Here is a 21,015-nt window from a genome sequence, read left to right as displayed (position 1 = left end):
CATCCAACTGGTGGGCCGACTTCTCCAACTGTGGGAAGTGTCTCAATGATGGCACTAAGTCTGAACATAACATGCTGTTTTTCTGGAGTGGCATCCTATTTTCCCTTTCTTGGATGGCACCATCTTGGACACAAGCACCATTGTGGGAGGCACTTTCCCTACAAGAAACTAGAGTGAAGTTGGAGAGATTAGAGTCCAGGAATGATGTTCAATGATGGGCCAAGAGCCATTCTCATGTGACCTTTGCTCATGAGGATGCACCATTGTCTACATCTGATGGGTGTCAGGTGGCAGAGGGGACAGCAGTGACCGGGGGGGGGGAGGGGGTGGCGGCAAAGAATGACAGCCCGGTGGAAGAGCACACAGAAGGCTCCAGCTGCAATCCCAGCCACCTCCTCCAAAAAAGTTCTCAGGTTTTAGGAATGGAAAATACTTGCCCCTGAGACCTTAGAGAGCCCCTGTCAGTCAGAGGAGATAGCGCAGGGCAAGGTGGACCAGTGACCTGATGCGGCACAAGGCAGTTTTATCTGTTCATGCAACACCTCTGTATGTCATCAACCCATGGCCAAAGGATGTAACCTCGTCCGACATGGATCAGAACAGAGATGCTTTCTGATCACTGTGAAAGTTTCCAGATCATGACTGCCCCATGGATTGAGCAATGGGAGAGAGCAGTTTGCTTTAGACCTACTCAGTCCATTTATTTTTCCTAGTGATCTGCATCGTGTTTACATGTTACTGCATGGTTTGATGTAGCATGATTGTGGAATATTTGAGAATAATAAGGAAAGAGACACCACTGTTCAAACCGTGATAATCCATTATAATGTATTTAAAGCAAGTGAGTAGAAGATTCCCAGATTCCCTCACTTCCTTCCCTTTCTATTTATGGAAAAGGAAATGAGGTGCAGCCCCAATTAGGTCTCACTTCACCGTCCGCACCCTTCCCATTCTCTGCAAAGCAGGTACGATGCCAATATCATCATCGCAGGTATGCGTGCCAAGTATCTGCTGCAGCACAGATGATTACATCTTACAGATACGATTGTACGTTGACAAGCACATTCCCTCTGGAGACAGGATAACTGAATATGCAAGCTAATGCGCTTATGATTCTTTCATGTGCAGAGCTGAAACAGATGTTCAGAGATCATCCTCTGGCACCGGAAAGTGTCTGTGAAACCCTGGATGTGAGCTTTCTTGGCACATTCTTTTCAGATGGACTAGAGGGCTCTGTAAGCGATTAGTTGCTGTCAGTTTGCAAACACTTAATGACGTGTGCCCATGGCTAGCATACCAGGAAACTAATCAGGAAGCATAGACTGCTTCTTTGTGCTTAGGAGACAAGCATTTCCTTTTTATGGCCTAACTGGAATTTATTCCTCCTTGGACTTTGCAGGTTTTGCACTTTAGAAAGCCCATTAATAATAATTTGAACATCAATGCCACCTCAAGGAAAGTATTTTAAATGCATTGTGCAGTATGCTCAAGCACACTGGTTAGGGATGGGTGAAATCCACAGGGAGAATTTTCATTGGCAATTCTATTTTCCCCATGCCAAGCAACACATTTGCATGGAAAAGACCCACTGGAAATTCAACATTCACTTGATTCTGCATATACTCCAGGTGCCCCCTGCTTTCCAAATTAAGCCTTAGTTCAGGGGTCTGAGTCAGCGCCCATATTCCCCGATGGGGATGTCAATGCCTCCCTCCTTGGCCATTGGATCAGTCATGCGAGAAGAGAGGAGTCAATAATCCTGAGCATGGATCATCTGGGGCGGGGGGGGGCTGTGTCTCTGTCCTGTGGGTGCCTTTCTCTGTGGGGGCTGCATGAGTATTGTCTCAGTAGCCACACTGCCTCCCCCATCACATTGGTTTCTGAATGTATTCATTTATTCGTGAATTTATATCATTTTTAAATAGAATAAAGCTTTCTTATGTCACTGTACAGTAATATATAAGTTAAGGAAATTTATAACAATACATAAAATGGGCAACAACAAAACAGGTAATAGACAGCAGTAGCTAGTGATACTACTGAAACAGCACTCACCCCAGTAAAATCACAGTATAAACAAGGGTAAAACAACACCAAAACTATCAAGGCCTAAGTGTAATCCTGAAATTTCAGGAAAGCAACAGCAGAGAGTTTTCAAGAACATCTTAAAACTTACAGTGATGCAGCATTTCAAACGAAAATGGGGGAGGACCCTTGTACCTACAGAACTGCCTCTCCTGGTAGGCCCCATGGAGGACCTCAAGGTCCATAAATAACAACACTTTGGAGGTCCCGAGCCACAAGGTGGTTAGATTGGTCTCAACTAGGGCCAGGGCCTTTTCAGCACTGGCCCCGACTTGGTGGAACGCTCTGTCACAAGAGACCAGGGCCCTGAGGGACTTGACATCTTTCCGCAGGGCCTGCAAGACGGAGCTGTTCTGCCTGGCCTTCGGCTTAGACTCACTCTGACCCCTTATATGGGATTTGGTATATAAATTTTCCCTTGGCTTTTTTGCTGGCCCATGTAGGACCAGCATGGATAGCTGGCTCGGGTGAATATCTGATGTTTCCTCCCTTTATGGTCTTGATTTATGGGCTACTATTAAAATGAGGCTGCATTTTAAGCTGTACAGTGGTACCTCGGGTTAAGTACCTAATTTGTTCCAGAGGTCCGTTCTTAACCTGAAACTGTTCTTAACCTGAAGCACCACTTTAACTAATGGGGCCTCCCACTGCTGCTGCACCGCCACCACACGAGTTCTGTTCTCATCCTGAAGCAAAGTTCTTTTTTTTTTTTAAACGTTTTTATTGCATTTTCAGTTTACAGAAGAAAAAAAAAGAAGAAAAGTAAATAATACTCCAACTTTCAAAATACATTTTTAAATTGTTAGCTGGACTTCCCCACACCTCCCTCACCCTGCATTCTTTACAATAAAACATACCAGCAAATTATTACCTTGTTTCGTGTCTTATTTATATCTTTCAAAATATTTTACTTCTAATTTTAAGGTGCCTTCTATCTAATATTTATGCCTTAAAATAAAAAATATAATAACCTTAAATTTCAACTTTTTCTTAAGTGTAACTTATCTTCCTATTTTCTCGATCTAGTTGCAGGAGCTAAGTTCCAAAACATGCAGATTCTTAACATTCATATAGCTTGTATTGTTTTTGCAAATAGTCCTTAAATTTTTTCCAATCTTCTTCCGTTGTCTCTTCATCCAAATCCCGGATTCTGCCAGTCATTTCGGCCAATTCCATATAGTCCATCAACTGCGTCTGCCACTCTTCCAGCGTGGGAAGATCTTGTGTCTTCCAATATTTTGCTATAAGTATTCTTGCTGCTGTAGATGCATACATAAAAAATGTCTTATCCTTCTTTATCACCCTTTGGTCCACAATGCCCAGGAGGAAGGCCTCTGGTTTCTTGGGAAAGGTGTACCTAAACACCTTTTTAAATTCATTATAGATCATTTCCCAGAAGGCCTTCACTTTTGGACAAGTCCACCAAAGGTGAAAAAATGTCCCTTCAGCCTCCTTACATTTCCAACATTTATTATCAGATCGATGGTAAATTTTTGCAAGTTTGACTGGGGTCATGTACCACCTATATATCATTTTCATAATATTCTCTTTCAAGGCATTGCATGCCGTAAATCTCATTCCAGTGGTCCATAACCTTTCCCAGTCTTCAAACATAATGTTGTACCCAATATCCTGAGCCCATTTTATCATGGCTGATTTGACTATCTCATCCTGAGTATTCCATTTAAGCAGCAAGTTATACATTCTTGAAAGTACCTTGGTCTTAGGTTCTAACAGTTCTGTCTCTAGTTTCGATTTTTCCACCTGGAATCCTATTTTTTTGTCCGACTTAAAAACTTCTTGAATTTGAGCATAGTGAAACCAATCTTGCACCCTATTCTTTAATTTTTCAAAGCTCAGCAGTCTCCAATTGTCTCCTGTTTTTTCTATCATTTCCCAATATTTTGGCCATCCGACCTCCATATTGAGTCTTTTTCTGGCCTTGGCCTCCACTGGTGATAACCACCTCGGGGTCTTACCTTCTAATAAATCTTTGTATTTTGTCCAGACCATGAATATAGCTTTCCTGACAATATGGTTTTTGAACATTTTATGAACCTTTACCTTGTCATACCACAAATATGCATGCCATCCAAAAGCATTGTCGTACCCTTCCAGATCTAGAACATCCTGAAGCAAAGTTCTTAACCCGTGGTAATATTTCTGGGTTAACAGAATCTGTAACCTGAAGCATATGTAACCTGAAGCGTATGTAACCTGAGGTACCACTGTATTTTAAGCCATATTTTAATTAACTGTTTGTTTGTTTGTTTGTTTGTTTGTTTGTTTGTTTGTTGTTGTTTCTATTATGTTTTATTGTAATTCATATTTGGTGTTAGCCGCCCTGAGCCCAGCCCTGGTCAGGGAGGGCGGGGTATAAAATTATTATTATTATTATTATTATTATTATTATTATTATTAATATTATATCTGTAGATATTGGGGGTGCCATCAATGGAGAGGGGTAGTGCAGGATGACGGAATTGGAAAAGTACTTGTGCAGAAGCCCCGTCTCTCAATATCACTTATTTGCTACTCTTACTACTTAATTAATTAATTTATATCCTAGCTTTTTCTCCAAGGAACTCAAGGTGTTGTCCTTCCTTCCCCATTTATTCTCACCCTGTGAGGGCAGCTGGGCTAAGAGATAGGGACTGGCCCAAGGCTACCAAGTGAGCTTTGTGGCTGAGGGGAGTTTCAAACCAGGGTCTCCCATGTCCTGGTTCAGTTCTCAAACCATTGCACCACTCTGGGTCTCACTGGTGACTCTTGCAGTTGTTGAACTTCACTCCTGACTGTGCCAGTGTCTTTCATGTCTCTTTCTGAAAAGGACTTTCCAGAATGTCTTTCCACATGGATCTCCAGGAGGTACATAGGCAAGGATGTCCCTGTTGGGCACATGCATGGAAGCAAAACGGAAAGACTACCAGTTTCCAGTGTGAATCCAGCTGTTTTTGTTTAACACTGACACCTTTCTGCTCAGAATTCCTGAACTTTTGTAAGTTGCTTGGCAATATGTTACCTAACATGAAGAACTATGGAGATTTCTGAAACATTAAGCAGTTTATAGATGCTTTTAAATAAATAAATACCTAGCATGGACAACTGTGGAAAGTTGCATTTGTTACTCTGTTGTTTCCTATGCAACTTTCAGAGACATCTTTCTGTCACGCAGTTCCTTGGATCTGTTTCTGATGTGTTTACTGAATGCAAGTAACATCCTCCTGGGGTCTGAATGGCCAATATAGGGCAAATTTAGCTATCTGAATGAAAGATAAAGTCTAAATGCCATTGAAACAGCTAATGCTGTTATTTGTTTCCACAAATTAATCAGCATGTAGCAGCAGAATCCTAAAATTGGCTAAGTGATCAGCCTAGGATGGAAGTGCACAAGCTGACAGGACAACAACAGACTATGACACTGAGACTATCAAAACAAGCCCAAGGAACGGCACCGGCCATGGTAATTACCCTTCATAGCTGACCCTGATCTATTGTGGCACCCAGTTGCTGCCTGAGGGAACCGCTTCATGTTGTCTGCGGACACTTGGACACTGTCAGGGCCCAGAGCTGCAGTATCAGCTAAGTTTTAATATAACTTCCTTTATGTGTAAATAGGTTTAAGATGTGGGCCTGAAACTAGCCATGATACAGAGACATAATAAGCTTGAGGGAGCCACACATACTGAACTGTGGAACTTATCATTATCACAACATTAGTCCCTTATTAATTGTCCCCTGCTGTTGTGCTTGGATGGGAATCAGCTCCACTTAGAGACGGGCAGCCAGACAGCGCTGAGGGGAAAGTGTTTGTGGCCGTGCACCACACATGTGAATCATGACATTCAACAGATGGCCCATTCACTCCTCAGTGAAAGTCCCCTGGGGGCTATAAGAGAGAAAGGAGATTTCCTATGCAACATAACAATTTGGACATCATAGGGTATAGAGTTACAAGGTTTTCTTTATTCCCCACCTGAAACTCTTAAAGGGCAACACCAGGGAATTCCATCTGATCTTTGGATACTAATCTTGTTTTATGCCATTTTGATCAGTCTGTTAAGAACTGGCAGTCCGCACAGGGGAGTATACATATAAGTGCACACTTAGCGACAGATGGACAGTCCCTTTTTGGTGTCCTGAATACACTTGGAGCCCACAAATCTTGCCTGTCTGGAGAAATCCTTGCACAGCCAGATCTCAGGAAGCAGGAATACTTCAGCTCCACACAAGGCACGTTGGCAGGCAGACACAGCCTGGTGTGGAGTTGGCAAAGGGAGCCACTACCAGCCATACAGAGGGGAAATCAAAGTAATATTGTTTGGAATCTGTTGAATATCTCTCTCTCTGCTTCAAGGCTACTCAATGGCCTTCAAAAATCTGTGGGCCCAATCCATTCCCCTGTGCAAGCCCCAGTTGAGGTAAATGAGAGCTTCATGAGTGCTCTTAAGCATCTCCTCATGGCAAGGACACTTGCATAAGTGAGTGTCGCAGTGCGTTTCGCTTGTTGGAGCTGAATATAGGAGTTCCACAACTCAAAATGCAAAGAAAATAATTGAGTAAGTCCATCACTAAGATGGTGCATTCTTTTCTCCATTCTTTCTCTGGTGTGAAGTCAAACTGCTGTGTTAGCAGAACCAAAGTGGCTTCCCCGGGGGGCAAACCTGGGCTGCCCAGACAACAAGACAGTTGTTCATCAAAATACTTTATTGTAGCTATAGACTACTGTCTGTTTACTAAAGCCAACCGATTCACTTAAGAGACTTTATAAACTGCCCAAAAGCTTCCTTTCTGAACATACTGATAAGCAATGCCAGAGAAATTCACACATTGGTCAGTGAGGAGAACTTGGTTGGTTTTCATTTTCATAGAAAAGTTTCAAGAATCACTTAGTGGGTGCTCAGTCAGAGTTTCCACTCTATGAAAGCCATAGAATAAGGAGACATCAAGTGATGTGCTTGCAAATCATTCCATGGGCCCATCCTTTCTAGACACTTCCTTTCCGAAGCCAGGAAGGGGGTTCTGTTCTGTAGGTGGAATTATCTTCCTCAATGGCTTTGACTGCAAACAGCAGTCTCTCTATGGAGAGAAGTCTGAAAGGCATTTCTCACTTTTTTCATGGCAACAATAATGATGTGGGGATAAATGTTGGGGATTAACCACCATCTGGAGGGACGGCTAATGGCTCACAGTGCAGCTGAGAATCATTAACTCCAACTACTCATTAATCGCCAGAAAAATATCCTGTGCCAATGCCCTTATTATTGGCACATGCTAAAAGCAGGGGAAAGATTGTGAAGTAAATATATGGATCTGATTCATAAAAGGGGTATCCTCTCCCTCACAGTGTAGCCTGAGGAGAAAGTCACTGTTGTTGAGGGAGTGGGAAAGTGATCGTTTTCCCGGCCTCAGAAAAGATCCAAGTCTTGTGGGAATTGGAATTTGGGCCCCACGAGACACCAGGTGAGCAGTGAGGAAACAGAGCTCTGTAACGTCTTTCCCCACCAATCCTTTGGAGGAATGGGACACGGTGGAGACTGTCATAGCTTTAAGAAATATGGTTTATTCACCTATTTACACCTCTCATGGGGGCGGGGTCCAGATCTTACAGTATGGTCATTTCAAGTATGGTCATTACAGTATGGTCATTTCAAGTATGGTCATTTCAAGATGAGCTTGTACCCCATAGCAGTGCAGCCCTGGAGTCCAAGGAATCTCTCCCAGCCAGCAAACAGCCAGCCTGCCCAATATGGATACCAGTCTTTTTTCCTCCCCCTCCTTCTTCCCAGCAACCCTTGCTAAAGATTCCCTTTTCCTGTCACCTGACACCCATTTACCCTGGCAACTTGCCAAACCCCCTTATTTTAAGCTACTTGTGTTTTAACATATTTGCAATATTTCTTTTAAATAATCTACAAGCATTTTCCAATCCTCCTTAAACTCTTCCTCATCTTGATCTCTAATTTTAAGTTAAACTTGCAAATTCAGCATATTTCATCTGTTTTAGCTGCCACTTCTCTTTTATAGGTACAAAGTAATGGGCTGATCTCAAGTCTCTGCTTCCTACCTCCCTTTGCATGAGTCGACTTTATTTATTTATTAACACAAATTTCATACCGCTTAACTATAAATAAAACTTCTAAGAGGTTCACAAAGACTATAAACCATACATTAAGAATTGTATAAAATATGTTCTAATGTGCCCTCACAACAATTCAGTTGTGCTTCAGGGTTTTCAATGATTTAAATTCAAATCATGAAAGCTCTGAGCAGGCTATACAATATCATAAAACTAAGCAGGCATAAAAGACACAGTTGCCACCTAAATTGGAAGGAATTATCTACGTAAGGCAATGAGGGAAGCTGTGAGTGTGTCTCTGCATTCCCACACACGCAAACACATGCATGCATGCTCCAGCAACCGAAGCCTGAGTTTTGCACTGTTTGCAGCTGCTTTTAAATTACCTTTAAAGGCAGCTCCACATGCCACTGCTTCATTCCACTATGCTTGAGATCCTAAAGTAATCAGGAGAGTCACTTGATCTTGTGGGATGTTAGCATTCAAAATGCACATGCAAAGGGTTAATGGCAAGAGCTGTAGAATTCTGCTGGTGTTGCACAGTCAGTGGCAGTTATGGTGGCAGTTGGTACAGTTATGGCAGTTACGGAAAAGACTTAATGGTCAGAGTAGCAGGTACATGTTATGCTGCGCTGTTGTCTGCCTCAGAGTTAATTAGTCTGTAACAGTTTAATCACCAACAGGGATCACCAATAGTCAGCATGGATTTCTGAAAAATAAGTCATGTCAGACTAACCTGATCTCGTTTTTTGACAGAATTACAAGCCTGGTAGATGAAGGGAACACAGTGGATGTAGCCTACCTTGATCTCAGCAAGGCATTTGACAAGGTGCCCCATGATATTCTTGTAAAGAAGCTGGTAAAATGCGGTCTTGACTATGCTACCACTCAGTGGATTCGTAACTGGCTGACTGACCGAACCCAAAGGGTGCTCATCAATGGTTCCTCTTCATCCTGGAGAAGAGTGACTAGTGGGGTGCCACAGGGTTCTGTCTTGGGCCCGGTCTTATTCAACATCTTTATCAACGACTTGGATGATGGACTCAAGGGCATCCTGATCAAATTTGCAGATGACACCAAACTGGGAGGGGTGGCTAACACCCCAGAGGACAGGATCACACTTCAAAACGACCTTGACAGATTAGAGAACTGGGCCAAAACAAACAAGATGAATTTTAACAGGGAGAAATGTAAAGTATTGCACTTGGGCAAAAAAAACGAGAGGCACAAATACAAGATGGATGACACCTGGCTTGAGAGCAGTACATGTGAAAAGGATCTAGGAGTCTTGGTTGACCACAAACTTGACATGAGCCAACAGTGTGTCGCGGCAGCTAACAAAGCCAATGCAATTCTGGGCTGCATCAATAGGAGTATATCATCTAGATCAAGGGTAGTAATAGTGCCACTGTATTCTGCTCTGGTCAGACCTCACCTGGAGTACTGTGTCCAGTTCTGGGCACCACAGCTCAAGAAGGACACTGACAAACTGGAACGTGTCCAGAGGAGGGCAACCAAAATGGTCAAAGGCCTGGAAACGATGCCTTATGAGGAATGGTTAAGGGAGCTGGGCATGTTTAGCCTGGAGAAGAGGAGGTTAAGGGGTGATATGATAGCCATGTTCAAATATATAAAAGGATGTCACATAGAGGAGGGAGAAAGGTTGTTTTCTGCTGCTCCAGAGAAGCGGACACGGAGCAATGGTTCCAAACTACAAGAAAGAAGATTCCACCTAAACATTAGGAAGAACTTCCTGATAGTAAGAGCTGTTTGACAGTGGAATTTGCTGCCAAGGAGTGTGGTGGAGTCTCCTTCTTTGGAGGTCTTTAAGCAGAGGCTTGACAACCATATGTCAGGAGTGCTCTGATGGTGTTTCCTGCTTGGCAGGGGGTTGGACTCGATGGCCCTTGTGGTCTCTCCCAACTCTATGATTCTATGATTCTATGTAAGACGCTATACCAGCTTAAGTAAATATGCATTGCATATTTAATCTGCAACTGCAATCACACTAAGCAAAAATTATATGTTGCTTTAAACTTTAAAAGTGAGTGTGAACTAATCACAGGGTCAAACGATCCAGGGCTGCCTCCCACATACTCTGCAAATGGGAACTAGAGTCTCATTCCCAGAGATCTGAATCTGGGTTTTCACCAGTAAGGCCCCTGGTTGGTGCCACCGACTGAAAAGCCAATGCCATTGCCGGGGTAACTGATGAAACATGTACAAAGGGAAGCCAGTTTACCATCTTGGGGGGTTGACAGTGTTAAGATTTATCTGTCAATTATTTACACAGTAGGTAAGACCAATAGAAGCCTGGAAGCTGAGAATTCAGAAATAGTAGTTCAGAGCCGGGTCCTACAGTTAGAGCAGTAGCCTAACCAAGAGTGTTCTGGGAATGCTGGGGCTCAGGCACCATAGCTGAATTTGCAAATGAAAAGAGTAAATGTGCAAGTCATAAAGCTAAATAGAGAAGCTCTGCAAGCTATTAGACCACTAAGTGGAGTAAAAAACCAGAGTGCCTGGTTGCTGCTTCCAAGCCCAGGCTGGGCTCGCTTTGCTTTGAAAGCCTGATTGGATAAAGTATTTTTATTAACTTCACATTTTGCTGCTCATTTTCTTCCCCCTTCTTTTCATATTGCTGGCTCAGAAAGACTCTGCTCCTGAAATGGATGGTTATTGGCCATGGCAGGTTGCAACACCCCTGCAGGCACCCGCAGACAAATCCCAGAGTGCAGACCACAAAACCAGAGGAGCTTTATCGGCTGCTGGTGTTGGGAAATTGCTCAAGCAACACTTTGTCTTTTTATCCTCTGCCATATGCATCTTGTCCTTTCCGCAACTGGAATATGGACCCATAAGCAGAAAGCAAAACTGAGTTCCTTACAATTACTTCACCCACAATGCTTTTCAGCTTGCATAGCAAAGAGGACTTATGGGCTTCTCTGAATGATTTGCCTACTGACCATCCATCCTGATTTGCCTGCAGAAAACTGGTCTTTGTTGAGCATGTGTTCTGATTGGTTTGCAGAAAGATATGACAATGAACATCCATCCTGATTTGCTTTGTGTGGCATTTATACCACTTCCTGTTAACCATTTGTTTACCCCCACACTTTTCAGTTCATCTCCACATCACTTTCCTAAACATAAAATGCCTGTTTTTGTTTTAAAGTGGATTTGTTGCTTTAATGCAATGGAGTGTTTTAATCCACTTCAACTGCGCAAGCCCAAATTTCCAGTATGTACTTGAATTCCTCCTGCTAAATACGTAGGTATAGCCTGGAGGTAAGTAACACGTGTTTTGTAAACAGTAATGCTTATGCGTCACTTGTGTGTAGGGCATAAACATGCTTGCTTGGGAGCGCAGCCACATTTTTAGCCTTGCCCTAACACCATTTCTCCTTCAGCAATCGCCCACAGAGGCCCATCAACAGGGGCAGGAGCAGAAGAGCCCTCTCCCTTCCCACAGTTTCCAGCAGGTAATATTTAGCAGCATACTGCCTCTGACCATGGAGACAGAATAGAGCCGATGCTTTCAGATTTACTGCTTTAAGATGTCAGAACGGTGTGGTATGTTAGACAGGTCTGAAAACATTAAGAAAAAGCGATGAATGTGCTTATAGAATGAGCAGCAGTTGATGTCATCTTCTATTGCTGTAGTTTTCTAGCTTTGGGGGGAAAGCCACAGAAGGGAGTTGCAGGTAACCACAATGATGATGGTGGTAATAATAATGATGATAATAATAATAATAATAATAATAATAATAATAATAATAATAATACTTTCCCCAGCCACTCTGGGAGGCTTCCAACAGGAGATTAAAAATGCATTAAAACATCAGCCATTAAAAAACTTTCCTAAACAGAGCTGCCTTCAGATGTCTTCTAAACATCAGATAGTTGTTTGTTTCTTTGACATCTGATGGAAGGGTGGGAGCCACTACCAAGAAGGCCCTCTGCCTGGTTCCCTGTAACTTCGCTTTTCAGTGCTGGACCTCAGTGTCTGGGCAGAACGATGGAGGTGGAGATGCTCCTTCAGGTATACTGGGCTGAGGCCTTTTAGGGCTCATCGTTTGTCAGGTGCTTTCAGATGCTCAGTATCCCTGTGTGGTTACAACAACCCTGTAAAGTAGGCCAGAGCTATACGTTCCCCATATTGCAGCTGTGGGGACTTCTGAGGCTGAGATGGGTCTTGGCTAAAGACACCGAATGACGCCAGGGCAGAGACTGGAATGGGGGACCCCCCAATAAGTAGCTCAGACCCTCCAAGGGTCCCTATTTTCCAGGGACATCCCTGATTTAGAGAAGCTGTCCCAGTTTCTGATTTGATCCCAGAATGTCCCACTTTTCCTTAGGATGTCCCTATTTTCATGGAGTTATCCAACCTCCAAGCTGTCTGAAGGCAATTCTGTATAGGGAAGTTTTTTAAACTTTTTTTTATTATGTTTTTAATATATGTTAGAAGCTGCCCAGAGTTGCTGGGGAAACCCAGTAAGATGTGTGAAGTATAAAGAGTAAAATTATCATTATGGAATGGGACGTCCCTATTTTCATTGGAGAAATGTTGGAGAGTATGCTAGCTGACAGCACAATCCTAGCCAGGCCTACTCAGAAGTTAATCCTTTTGAATACAATAAGGCTTGCCGCTAGGTAAATGGGGTCAGGACTGCAGCTTTTGCCTGTTCACCCCACTGCTTGTTTTTATTTAGTTTTGCATTTATATCCCACTATTCCTCCAAGGTGTACAAAGCTCTCCCCATTTTAGTCCCGCAACAACCCTGTGAGGTTGTTGAGGCCTTGTGGAAAAGTAAATTTGCTTGTCTTCAGCTAAATAACCTCAGAGGAATATTCATAGGAAGCTGTCTTGGACAGAGTCAGTGTGTTGACCTATCTACCTCAGCAGCAGCAGCAGCAGCAGCAGCAGCAGCAGCTCTCTAGGATTCAGATGGGGGGACGGACCCCCAGACCCACCTGGAGATACTGAACATCAGCATGTGAAGCAGATGGTCTAATCCTGTGCTATGGACACCCCTAGACTTGGGAGTCTTCTTCTGGTTGTGGGGATGGTCTCTCTTTAGAAATGTTGTTGGAAGAAGAATGATCTGAAATACAGACGGGAACCTGAAGAGAGAAGATGCAGCAAAACTGCGGACCGAGCAGCAGCTGCACCAAAGTTCTGAAGAAGCATCACCACTCAGGAGGGGCAAGGTGGGTGGGTTGCCGTGGTAACAGTGCCTTGCCCTCCCTTGTGACATCTCTCCCTTAAAAGTCACCGACTGCAGGTGTCCCTTGTGGGTCAGTGAGGAGAGGTCAGGAGAGAGCACTGTGGTTGGAGTTGGTGGGAAGAGGTTCAGGAGAGGCTCTTGATTCATTAGTATTTTCTAATCTGATCATTTTCCATTTTGATTTGATTTGTTTGTTTTCCATTTTTTATTTTAATATTTTAATATTTATTCTTTATTTTAATATGTTTTAGTTTACATTTTAATTTTGTGCATATTTGTGCATTTCATAGATAGATAGTATATAGAATAGTTAGGGTTAGGTGTAGGATTAGGGCTGCGGTGGGAATTAGGCTTGGGTGGGCACTTTAGCTAGTCAGGTAGTGTACAGTGGTACCTCGGGCTACAAACACTTCGGGTAACAGACTCCGCTAACCCGCAAGTAGTACCTCGGGTTAAGAACTTTGCTTCAGGATGAGAACAGAAATCACACAGAGGCCCCATTAGCTAAAGTGGTGCTTCAGGTTAAGAACAGTTTCAGGTTAAGAACGGACCTCCAGAACGAATTAAGTTCGTAACCAGAGGTACCACTGTATATTGGAGGGGGGACTTTTTCTGGACAGCGTACTGTTCATACTGTGAGTAGAATTCCTTCTCTTGGTCTCCTGGGGGGGTGGTGTCCTGGGGTCCCCTGCGCAGCCTTGGCTCTCTTGAAATCGTCTCAGCCAGTCACTCCCCTTCAAAAGAGCTCAGCTTCTCCACATTCTTTCCCTGCCTTCCGATTTTTTTTCCACCACATCATTTACATTTATTGTTACATTCATAGCCCTCTTTCCTCCCAGGAGCTCACAACAACCCTGCAAAGTAGCCTAGGCTGAGAAAAGAGACTGGCCAAAGGTCAACCAGTGAGCTTCATGGCTGAGTGGAGATTTGAACCCTGGTCTCCTAGTGCAGCCCTTTTACCACCACACCTCTCCCTGCCTCCATTTTCCATCTTTCCAACTGTCAAATGCAATAGGCATTCTCCCCCTTCCTGGGGGTCTCTCTGGCTCTAAGCAAGACTCCACTACCTTCCTCTCTCAGTTGCCCAACATTTTCTGCTCCTCTTCTGGGACACCTTGATGCTTGGAGGACCCTCCTAGGGGTCTCCTCCCTCTCCAGGCAGGGCACGGCTGTCCTAAGAAGACGAGGCAGAGCAGCCCTTTAAATGCAGGCAATGCTCCTCTTTTCTTTGGGGTGGAGCGTTGGATATAACACAGCAGGAAAAGTGGTTTCACACCAGAGGCCTGTCTAGTCCAGTGGCCAACCAGATGTCTCTAGGAAGCCCACAAGTCATAGCCGACTCCTGGGGCTTCTCCTCTCACAGGTGGCTTCAGTGGTTGACTGCCTCTGAACCTGGAAGTTCTATATGGCCATTTCTGATTATAACCATAGATACTCTCCTGCTCTGTGAATAGATGTGACCCCCTTTCTAAACTTGCAAGCTTGTAGTCCTCACCGCATCTTCATAGAATCATAGAATCATAGAGTTGGGAGAGACCACAAGGGCCATCGAGTCCAACCCCCTGCCAAGCAGGAAACAACATCAGAGCACTTCTGACATATGGTTGTCAAGCCTCTGCTTAAAGACCTCCAAAGAAGGAGACTCCACCACACTCCTTGGCAGCAAATTCCACTGTCGAACAGCTCTTACTGTCAGGAAGTTCTTCCTAATGTTTAGGTGGAATCTTCTTTCTTGTAGTTTGGAACCATTGCTCCGTGTCCGCTTCTCTGGAGCAGCAGAAAACAACCTTTCTCCCTCCTCTATGTGACATCCTTTTATATATTTGAACATGGCTATCATATCACCCCTTAACCTCCTCTTCTCCAGGCTAAACATGCCCAGCTCCCTTAGCCGTTCCTCATAAGGCATCGTTTCCAGGCCTTTGACCATTTTGGTTGCCCTCCTCTGGACACGTTCCAGTTTGTCAGTGTCCTTCTTGAGCTGTGGTGCCCAGAACTGGACACAGTACTCCAGGTGAGGTCTGACCAGGGCAGAATACAGTGGCACTATTACTTCCCTTGATCTAGATGCTATACTCCTATTGATGCAGCCCAGAATTGCATTGGCTTTGTTAGCTGCCGCGACACACTGTTGGCTCATGTCAAGTTTGTGGTCAACCAAGACTCCTAGATCCTTTTCACATGTACTGCTCTCAAGCCAGGTGTCACCCATCTTGTATTTGTGCTTCTCATTTTTTTTGCCCAAGTGCAATACTTTACATTTCTCCCTGTTAAAATTCATCTTGTTTGTTTTGGCCCAGTTCTCTAATCTGTCAAGATCGTTTTGAAGTGTGATCCTGTCCTCTGGGGTGTTAGCCACCCCTCCCAGTTTGGTGTCATCTGCAAATTTGATCAGGATACCCTTGAGTCCATCATCCAAGTCGTTGATAAAGATGTTGAATAAGACCGGGCCCAAGACAGAACCCTGTGGCACCCCACTAGTCACTCTTCTCCAGGATGAAGAGGAACCATTGATGAGCACCCTTTGGGTTCGGTCAGTCAGCCAGTTACAAATCCACTGAGTGGTAGCATAGTCAAGACCGCATTTTACCAGCTTCTTTACAAGAATATCATGGGGCACCTTGTCAAATGCCTTGCTGAAATCAAGGTAGGCTACATCCACTGCGTTCCCTTCATCTACCAGGCTTGTAATTCTGTCAAAAAACGAGATCAGGTTAGTCTGACATGACTTATTTTTCAGAAATCCATGCTGACTATTGGTGATCACAGCATTCCTTTCTAGGTGCTCACAGACTGTTTGCTTAATGATCTGCTCCAGAATCTTCCCTGGTATTGATGTCAGACTGACTGGGCGGTAATTATTTGGGTCCTCTCTTTTCCCCTTTTTGAAAATAGGGACAACATTTGCCCTCCTCCAGTCTGCCGGGACTTCGCCTGTTCTCCAGGAATTCTCAAAGATGACTGCCAGTGGTTCTGAGATCACATCTGCCAGTTCTTTTAATACTCTTGGATGCAGTTCATCTGGCCCTGGAGACTTGAATACATCTAAACTAGCCAAGTATTCTTGTACTATCTCCTTAGTTATTCTGGGCTGTGTTTCCTCTGCTGAATCATTTGCTCCAAATTCTTCAGGTCGGGCATTGTTTTCTTTATCGGAGAAGACTGAGGCAAAGAAGGCATGGAGGAGTTCAGCCTTTTCTGTGTCCCCTGTTTGCATTTCACCATCTTCTCCTCTGAGTGACCCCACTGTTTCTTTGTTCTTTTGCTACGAACATACCCATAAAAGCCTTTTTTGTTGCTTTTAACCTCTCTAGCAAGCCTGAGTTCATTCTGTGCTTTAGCTTTTCTGACTTTGTGTCTACACGTGCTGGCTATTTGTTTGAATTCCTCTTTGGTGGTTTCCCCCCTTTTCCATTTTTTGTGCACATCCTTTTTTAATCTTAACTCAGTTAAAAGTTCTTTAGATAGCCACCCTGGCTTCTTTAGGCACCTTCCATGTTTCCGTCTCATTGGTATTGCCTGAAGTTGTGCTTTTACTATCTCCCTCTTAACAAACTCCCAGTCATCATGAACTCCCTTTCCCTTTAGTATTACTGTCCATGGGATCTCACCCAGCACTTCCCTAAGTTTTATGAAGTCGGCTTTCTTAAAGTCAAGAAATTGAGTCCTAGTATGCTTGGCTGCTCCTTTCCGCTGTATAGTAAACTTCAGAAGAGCATGATCACTCGCGCCTAATGATCCTTCCACTTCTACCCCACTAACCAGGTCATCAACATTGGTTAGGACCAGATCTAAAATGGCTGTTCCTCTTGTTGCTTCTCCCACTTTCTGGACAACGAAGTTGTCTGCAAGGCCAGTGAGGAATCTGTTTGACCTTATGCTCTTGGCTGAGTTTGACATCCAGCAAATATCCGGGTAATTGAAGTCCCCCATTACTACTATCTCCCTTCCTTTTGCATGCTTGGCCATCTGTTCCAGGAAGGCATCATCTATGTCCTCCGTTTGGCTTGGGGATCTATAGTAAACTCCCACAATGAGGTCCCTGTTATTCTTCTCTCCCTTAATTTTGACCCAAATGCTCTCACTTTGGCTTTGAGGTTCTAAATCTTGGATCTCTTCACAGGTATACACATCCCTGACATATAACGCCACTCCTCCTCCTTTCTTGTCTGGTCTGTTTCTCTGAAATAGATTGTATCCCTCCATTATTACATTCCAGTCATGGGACTTATCCCACCAGGTTTCAGTGATGCCTATAATGTCATATTTAGTTTGCTGTACCAAGAGCTCAAGCTCATCTTGTTTATTTCCCATGCTTTGCGCATTAGTGTACAGACATTGAAGTCCATTAATCATTCCCCCGTGTCTCTTATTTAAGGATTTTTTCCTCCCACCACTAGGTCTGCGTGCTGTTTGCTCCATTTGGTCTATGAAATTTGGATGATCATCTTCATCAATTGATGATCTGCTCCAGAATCTTCCCTGGTATTGATGTCAGACTGACTGGGCGGTAATTATTTGGGTCCTCTCTTTCCCCCTTTTTGAAAATAGGGACAACATTTGCCCTCCTCCAGTCTGCCGGGACTTCGCCTGTTCTCCAGGAATTCTCAAAGATGACTGCCAGTGGTTCTGAGATCACATCTGCCAGTTCTTTTAATACTCTTGGATGCAGTTCATCTGGCCCTGGAGACTTGAATACATCTAAACTAGCCAAGTATTCTTGTACTATCTCCTTAGTTATTCTGGGCTGTGTTTCCTCTGCTGAATCATTTGCTCCAAATTCTTCAGGTCGGGCATTGTTTTCTTTATCGGAGAAGACTGAGGCAAAGAAGGCATTGAGGAGTTCAGCCCTTTCTGTGTCCCCTGTTTGCATTTCACCATCTTCTCCTCTGAGTGACCCCACTGTTTCTTTGTTCTTCCTTTTGCTACGAACATACCCATAAAAGCCTTTTTTGTTGCTTTTAACCTCTCTGGCAAGCCTGAGTTCATTCTGTGCTTTAGCTTTTCTGACTTTGTGTCTACACGTGCTGCCTATTTGTTTGAATTCCTCTTTGGTGGTTTCCCCCCTTTTCCATTTTTTTGGTATTGTGACTGCCAATTTCACATACCATTTAAAAATTATGTAAAGAAGTCCCCATCAATGTTAATGAATTATCCAAAGCTCTAGTATTAGATTGGGGGGGGGGGTGAAACCTCTACAATTGATTGTATTTGTTTCATAAAATTTACACAGCTGGATTGTAAAAAAACAACCTCAAGGCAGTTTACAAAAAGATAAAGCAATTTTAAAATGCTATACTTTAAAACATACAGAAGTTAAAATACTAAGATAGATTAAAATTACTTCAACTTTCTAAGCATCATGGTAGTCTTGTCTGAACCAGAATGTTTTAAGCCGGTGCCAGCGAGAGTCCAGTGAAGGAGCCAGACGGATCTCAATAGGCAGGGAGATAGATCCAAAGTGCAGGTGCCACTGAACTTGACAATGGACTTCTCACAAATGCAGGACAGGTATTATAGGGCACCTGTAGCAGCGCCAACTTGGCTGATGGAAGCATGGGCACTTGTCAGCCTTCTGTGCTGAAACATTCTGCTCTAACTGCAGCTTCAGGTCAAGCACAGGAAAGCCCAACACATCCAGCACATGGCAGTAATCCAGACTTGAAGCAGCTGGTGCAGGACTGAGGGTGGCCAGGCTCTTTGGGTCCTGGCATGGCCGGAGCTGTCAAACCCGTAGCAGGTGGTACCTCCTTTCTCCCCAAGCCCTTTGTGCTCTGGGCTGCCTCTTTCCAGCTCTTGGGATGCCCTTCAGTTCACTTAACTGCGGAGATATGGAAGGAATTGTTCATGGGCCTGCTATGATCTATTAGGCTAAACGTATTTCTGTTCTGTCTATTCTGCAGTGATACCCCATCTTTGTTAGACACCCCTCCTCACACACACAAGCACACCCCACAAATTTTGGTTACAGGCTTCTGACTCATCTCTTCTATGCTCAAGTAATTGAGAAGGAGCAACAGAGTGGTCCCGCTCCAAGGCTAGGAGCAGCTTGTGGCACCAGGTGAGCAAGTGTCCCTCACTTTTTGGATAGAGAAGGGCAGCAATAGGCTAGGGTGGCAGCTCAGAGTACAGGATCTGGAGTGGGGGGCAGCAGTTAGTAAAAAGATCAAAAGAGCCAGACTGCTGGAGGGGGTCTCTGTCTAATATTTAAGGGGAGGGAACTGCAAAGGGCAGGGGCCACAAAAGCTAAAGGTCCGGTTCCTATATTGTGCAGAGCAGACCTACAGTGTTGGAAACTTAGAAGCCAAGACCCAAGTTTGGAGCAAGTACCGTTTGTTACCAGAACCCCAGCAGTGATTTAGCATCACAAAACACGTAGCAAAGTAAAGTGGGAAATATAGGCCGTAAAACCTTTACAATGTGCCCTTCCAGTAAGTCCCAAAATGACCCCTCTTTCCAAACTATCACACTTCCCTAGCATAGAGACAGACCACACATTTGGTAAGTCATAAAATGGTTTCCTTACAAAACTCATCGAAGGTCAGATCCATGTGCTTTTCCATGCCACAGTGAGAGAAGATGCACATGCAGTTGAAAATGCTGCTTAGTTACAAAAGATAAAAGTTGCTAAACTACTGGTAGAAAAAACGTTAGTTTCAGACTCCATGAGGCTGGAACAACCAGCTCAGAGCTCCTTGTATACAATTATAGAGTTGGAAGGGACCACAAGGGTCATCTAGTCCAACATATTGAAGTCCATGTGGAGAAAGAGAGCTACCGAAAGGTTGGTGACCCTTTTCCTCTCAAGGTGGGGAATGATGACATAGTCTAAGCATGGCAGGACACCTTACTCTACGGTTTAACCCCCATGCAATACTTAGATTCAAACACAGTAGAGTTATATGAGGCTGGAACCCTACAATATGTGCAGCAACTCCAGAGAAAAATAGCATTTTTGTGTAGTTCTCAGAAATTCAAAGTTTGTTCACTGCTTTGTGAAATTTTAGTTTTTCCTAATAAAAGATAATATTCCAATGCTACTGGATTTCTCTCAATGAACCAACATTGCCACTTGCCATTTTTGTCTGTTTGAGAAAATGTCAAATGCAGCTGTCAAGGAAGGGGATTCTAGGATTGGAGGAAGATAACTTTTTACCAATTATTGATGACACTTTGCTGAAGGGGGAATATGCCCCCCAAACCCAAATAATACTACTTAGTTGTACTTCTGTTGACTCTATACATAAGTATAGATAATTAAGATAATAGGATAATAGATAATTATACATAATTAAGTTAGTAACTTTTTCTTTGCTTCTGCTCTCTGCCTTATAAGGAACTTGTGTGTTCTGAGTAGTTTTAGAGAAAAATCTGAAGAATGGCTATTTTCAAAGGCCTATCAGCTGTTGCTTTTTTGTGCTAATAGTATTTTTTAAAAAATAAATGATATTTATTAAATTTTCCATTTTAACAATCCAATAAAACCACATTAAACATTCCAAATTATACAAATTATCCAATAATCAAACAATCCAAATGTTATGCCAAATTATAAATTTTTGGGCGGACTTCCCATGCTCTGAGGTCGGGGGGTTCTAATCATCTCATATTTCTGCTGCTTTTCGT

The sequence above is a fragment of the Podarcis erhardii genome (assembly GCF_964252035.2).
Source record: "Podarcis erhardii genome assembly, chromosome: 3".
Classification (NCBI taxonomy): Eukaryota; Metazoa; Chordata; class Lepidosauria; order Squamata; family Lacertidae; genus Podarcis; species Podarcis erhardii.
The sequence above is the reverse complement of the archived record's forward strand: the minus strand, read 5'-3'. Positions refer to the sequence as shown.